Below are 6,343 nucleotides of genomic sequence, written 5' to 3' on the forward strand. Positions count from 1 at the left end.
AGCTTCTGTTCAAATCGTCCTTCACCTGTGAAGATATCTTTGTACGTGCTAATGAATTCAGATCTTGTAGCAATTTTAGGTCTACTATGGGCTCTCCTCGAGTGGTCGGAAAACCTTTGGACCAACTTCGGCTTTACTTTGGAACTGCTTCGGGATGATTTCGGGTTGACGTCAGAACCTCTTTGACTTGACTTCGGGATATTTTCACAACGATTTCGGATTGCCTTCGAGTTCACTTCGGAATGTCGTCGCACAGTCATTACATTCTCCGCGTTCACTGACATTAGTTTGAATTTCTGGATGGTTTGAAACCCCAACAACGGTTTATAATCTTGATTCACCACCAAGAATTCAACCATATGCTTCATCTTGTTCTTTGGGTTGACGGTAATTATCTTTATCTTTCCCAGGACTCTTATTTTTGATTTATTGAACATCACCAATGTCGTTTCTGTCTTCTCCAAGTGCTCAAGCTCAGGATCCTTAAAGATTTCTCGATACAACTGCAACGGTAGAACATTCACGGTCGCCCCACTGTCTAACTGGAACTTCACAATCGTTTCATTCAGCGACATAATTATGAGCAAATATTCTCTTGGGAAACTTGGTTTCGCCGACAGACATGACTGATTCTTCTTTAACTGTCAGGACGTAATCTTCGTCCTCACTTTCAGACTGTTTTTCAACTCCATGAATATTCTTTTTCTCAGTTCCGGGTTTAGTACAACATTGCGACGCAAAATGATTTGCCTTATTACATTTCAAACACTTCTTTCCCCACGCCGGGCACTCTTCTTTAATTCGGCGATGAGTTTTGCCGCAAAATTTACATTTTACTATGCCTCGCTTGTTCTGTACGAGTTGTTTACGCTCTTGGACTAATCCCTTTTTTCCACTTCGTTGGGTTTCAGTGTTTTTCTTTCCACCTAATTTTGTGCGAAGGGCGTGAACTTCATCGGTTTGAGACATACTTTTTAACTGCTGGTCTGTAGTTTCACATACGTTTATTGAACTCTTGGACACTTTTGGACTATGTCAACATGTAAATGTGCCAACTCACTCCTCTGGTCATACACTGGACCTTATTATCACACGATCGTGTCTGGATATCAAAGTAACTGAACCTACTACCACCACATTTCTCTCGGATCACTTGTTCGTTGAATGTAAACTAGATGTCCCTCGACCCAATTTATCAGTAAAAGAACTTCGTTTTCGTAAGTTAAAATAGATAAACTTGAACTCTTTTAAAGGTGATATTTTGTCGTCCGAATTATATTCTAGGACAACCTGGCAGGATATTAATGAGTTGGCTAATTGCTATGACACCACCCTTATGCGAATATTGGAAAAACATGCTCCGCTTAAATGTAAGACTTTGGTTGTTAGGCCCAAAGTACCCTGGTTCAGCGATAACCTTAAGAAGCTCAAGCGGAAGCGAAGAAAATTGGAACGAATCATGTTAAGAACTCAATGTTCATGTGACAAAGAGGCATATCGCACAGTGCGTGACGAGTATTCATCCTTACTGAATGAAAGTAAAAGATCCTATTATGCTGATTTGATTGAAGATTGTGCAGGCGATTCGAAAAAACTTTTTCGAGTAATCAATATGATATCGAAAAAGCGTCAATCTAATCTACTACCACCTCATGATGATCCCTTTGTCTTGGCTAATCAGTTTGGAGAATATTTTTTTCGGAAGATTGAACTTATTAAAACAGAAATCGACAGTATCGTTACTGAGACTCCTGTTGTTGAGTACCCACAGCATGTTTCTAAGCTTGAGGCTTTCTCCCCCCTTTCTGACGAAGATGTACACAGAATTATTATGAACTCATCTAATGCCACTTGTCAGCTTGACCCTATTCCAACATCACTTGTAAAGTCATGTTCTGATGCTCTCGTTCCAGTCATTACCAAAATGGTGAATTTGTCTCTTGACGATTGTGTCGTACCCGATAGATGGAAAATTGGCCTTGTTTTACCTTCGTTGAAAAAGCAGAATCTTGACCTGGTGTTTTGTAATTTTAGACCTGTGATTAATTTACCATTTGTCTCCAAAATTTCTGAAAATGCAGTGTTGCAAGACATGTTAGATAACTGCTCAACTAACTCACTTATGCCATCACATCAGTCGTCTTATCGGAAATTTCACTCCACTGAGACTGCTTTGTTTAAAGTCCATAATGATATTCTCCTGAACATGGACCAACAAGAGATTACATTACTTGTTCTTTTAGACCTTAGCGCTGCGTTTGATACTATTGACCACACTATTCTGTTGAAAACCTTGGAATCCGACTTTGGAATAGTGGGGAATGCCCAGAATTGGATTGCTTCCTTTTTGTTAGGAAGAGAACAACGTATTGTTGTTGATCAAGTTCAATCAGATGGTCGTGGTTTAACCTCTGGTGTTCCTCAGGGCAGTTGCTTGGGTCCAGTGCTTTTTTTACTCTACACTTCAGAAATATTTAAAATTGTTTCAAAACATCTCCCTTCTGCTCACGGCTTTGCTGACGATACCCAATTATACCTTTCATTTAAACCAACGTCTTCATCCTCCCAGTTGGATGCTATTCGACTAATGGAAGAATGTATAGCTGAAGTTCGAGCCTGGTTAATTGGACACCAACTGCTAATTAATGACACAAAGACTGAGTTTCTGATTATTGGTTCGAGACAGCAGCTGTCTAAGGTGACCGCTAACTCCATCAAGGTCGGAGAATCCATGATTATGCCGATATCATCTGTGCGTAACTCGGTACTTGGTTCGATAATCAAATGTCAATGAGTGTCCACGTTGGGAAAGTTTGTAGCAAGGCATTCCATAGTTTGTATAACATCCGTCAAATTCGAAAGTTTTTAACTCCTGACTCGACGAAAACACTAATTCACGCCTTAGTCACTTCACATCTTGACTATTGCAACTCTTTGTTATATGGTATACCTCAGTACCAATTTAATCGACTGCAGCGAGTTTTGAATGCTGCTGCTCGAGTTGTCTGTGTTGTTCCTAAGTTTGGGCATATCTCACCAATCTTAAAGGAGCTGCATTGGTTACCTGTTCGATATCGCGTGGAGTTCAAAATTGCTCTCCTTGTTTTCAAAGTGTTACATGGGGAGGCACCTGCATACCTTGTGAACTTGCTTCAATTAAAGGACGTAGGAACCTATCGTCTAAGATCTAGCGGGCAGAAACTACTCGTTGTTCCTAGAACAACTTGTAAAACATTTGGAGACCGTGCTTTTTTTAAAGCTGGTCCTGTTGTGTGGAATAGCTTGCCTCTTAATATAAGAGAAATCTCTAATGTTTTAACATTTAAGAAACATTTAAAGACCTTTTTGTTTACAAAGGCCTTCGGGTAATAGAAAGACTTGTAGTTTTTAGCTTTATGATTTACTATTTTGGATTTCTGTAAAGATATATTTTTATACATATATATTTTATATAAGTTAGATAACAATGGTTGTAAATTGTAAACTGCGCTTTAGAATATTTATATTTTTATCGGTTAAAATTGTATCGCTCGTAGATAACATTTGTAGCTCCAACATAAAAGGTTTCAAGCTTTTCCAGGACTATATCTATATCTGTTTTCTCATTGTGGTTTGCCCACTCTAGCCCTTCATATGTTTCAAACGCTTCGATTCCAATGCAAGAGAGCAACGTTGCTGTTCTCAATTCCTTTGATTCGTTTTGCAATCGGGAAGCTATCTCGTAGCTATCCCATATTCTCCTAAACTTCTTCCAATTCGAAGCCAAATTCCCTCGTAAATCCAATTTCGCCGGCAATGGAATATTGACATGAAACCGTTGAGCAACTCCTGCCTGCTGCGGTGCTCCGGACGACATCACTTCTTCGTCAGACATGCTAGCAACGGTCTTGTTCTTTCTTTACGAACAACGTGAGTTTCACTCACAACACCTGACACCATGTAACGTCTCTTATCATAACTCAACACTTCGTTATACTAAGACAGCTTTGTATATTTTTACCTACTAACTACAATGCATTCCTTTATATATACAACACAACCGGATGTGCAATTATTCATGAACATAATTACATATCATTACAAGATTACAACCTTAACAAAAAGTATGCTACGCCGGTGTAAGGTCGTCATGAATTACAAGGCCAAAGAAGGGTCAATGCAGCAACCCCTCGCCATTTTAAACGAAGCAAAATATTTCGTGGCTATACCCAGACCTAACTTTCTACGCTAATATTTTGAAATAACTCGTGCAAATTTTTCGGAAACAAAGACAGTCGTAAAGGTGAACAGAAATCACCTGTTTGCCTGCTGCATTACGTTGCAGTTTAAGTGAGTGTTAAACTTTTCGATTGGACAAAGTCACATTAACAATCTGTTGTCTACTTTAAACATACCACCATTAAGCTCTTGCACATTTAAGAAAAGGGAAAGAGAAGTTGGTAGAGCCGCAGCAGAGGTGACGAAGAACAGTTGCCAGGAATTTCTACAAATGGAGAAAGAAAAATTAATAAACAATGGTGTGAATGATGATGAAAATGGTCTAAATCCAATAGCGTGTTCATTCGATATGGGCTGGCAGAAGAGAGGCAAAGGGCATAATTCTCGTACTGGCCATGCTGCAGTGATGAGCTTAGCCACAGGCGAAGTCTTGGACTATAATACAAAAGTGAAAAGCAGCAGATTTGTTAAATTATGCCAAAAGGAATAACAAAGTGGCTAAAGTGCATGACTGTCGCAAAAACCACACAGCCTCTTCAAAAGCCATGGAACCTGCCTCAGCAGTTGAAATGTTTAACAATGCTGTCAAAAAAATGTAAAATATTCTGTTTACACAGTAGATGATGATTCTACAACAGAGGTCCACATTAGAGAGAAAGTTAACTATGGAGTTGAAAAGTTAAGTGATGTTGTACACATGAAGTGGTCATTAACTACTGGCCTATACAATTTAAGCCAAAATGGGAAATTTCCAAACAGTTCTACTTTATCACAAAAGGTTATAAACTACTTAGTAAAATGTTTCTCCTACAGTATTGCCCAAAACAAAGGGGACCCAAAAGGACTTCAAAATGCCATTAGGTGCATAGTTCCACATGCATTCGGTGAACATGAACAATGTGATAGCACTTGGTGTTGCTTCAAACAAGATCCTGTCTCATATAAGCACCATGATCTTCTACATGGAAAAGACCTTTTTGGAATAAAACTTAGAAGCTCTCTTGAGAATTTACCAAGTGAGTATTGTACTGACATTGTGGCTGAAAAATTGGCACCTCAAACAAACTCTCAAAGAAATGAGGCATTGAATAGTGTTATATTGGATCAAAAAATCCTAAAATTTGTTTTTATGGTGGCAGTGACAGTAACGACTTTCGCATTGCTTGTGGAGTAGCTCAAACCAATCTAAGGTATCAATACATTGATAGAACCCTGGAAGCACTTAATATTGAACCTGGAATCTTCTGTTCAAATTTCAATGAAAAAATGACAAAAAAAGTTGTCCAAGATAAAACTAAAAAATCTAGTTTGGAATTCAAACGAAGAAGATCCCAAATCCATTCAAGTAATTGCTCACAGACTGCAAGAAAAGAGGCCCAAGAAGGAACCACATATAAATCTGGTGTTGGTCAAAATCTAAATTTATGTCAACTCAGTAATGAACACTTCTGACAAATTGCCAGCAAGTCAATTTAGAGAAATTGAAAGTTTGGTTTCAGAGTATACTCCATGGCCTAAGGTGCAAAAAGTAAAGTTTGACAAAGATAGATTTTATAACTTTTTGGTATTCGATACTGAAACAAATTAAATTGGCTAAGGTGCAGAAATCTGTCAAATTGCAGTATTAAACTGACAAGTCTGGTATCCACACTTTCTTAACATACACACTACCAAGGCATAGATTGCTATCAAAGCAGACATTGACTTCAATGCTGCCAAAATATTAAAATATTAAATCTAAACGGGGAACGAAAACTTCTTAAAAACAGTGAACTGGTACACACCTTTAATAGCATTTCATGAAGCTATTTCACAGCTCCAAGGCTATGTGTCAGAATCCATAAACAGAGCTAAATCCACAATAGATAAACCTATCCACACAGTGTTCATTGGACATAATAGAGAGGTTTAGCAAACACGACGCGACGTCAAGTAGGACGTCATTTTTGCGCGCGGGGTCTGAGTCTAGGACGCCACCACGTCGTAAACAAAATGTGATTTAGCACACTTTTGAAGAACGGTCGTAGCAGAAAAGATTTAAATCGAATTTATTATCGAATTTATTTCGATTCTCTATGTTTTCGGTGTCTAATATGGATAACATCGTTGGCAAACTTTTTTGGCT

General features: G+C 38.4%; 1 pseudogene; it reads left to right on the forward strand.

Moving 5' to 3' along the window:
- The first annotated feature begins 1,336 nt into the window (after positions 1-1,336).
- LOC114536717 lies at positions 1,337-5,670 on the forward strand (annotated as a pseudogene).
- Positions 5,671-6,343: the final 673 nt, after the last annotated feature.

This window comes from Dendronephthya gigantea, unplaced genomic scaffold (assembly GCF_004324835.1).
Source record: "Dendronephthya gigantea isolate DGI-Jeju-01 unplaced genomic scaffold, DenGig_1.0 000143F, whole genome shotgun sequence".
Taxonomy (NCBI): Eukaryota; Metazoa; Cnidaria; class Anthozoa; order Malacalcyonacea; family Nephtheidae; genus Dendronephthya; species Dendronephthya gigantea.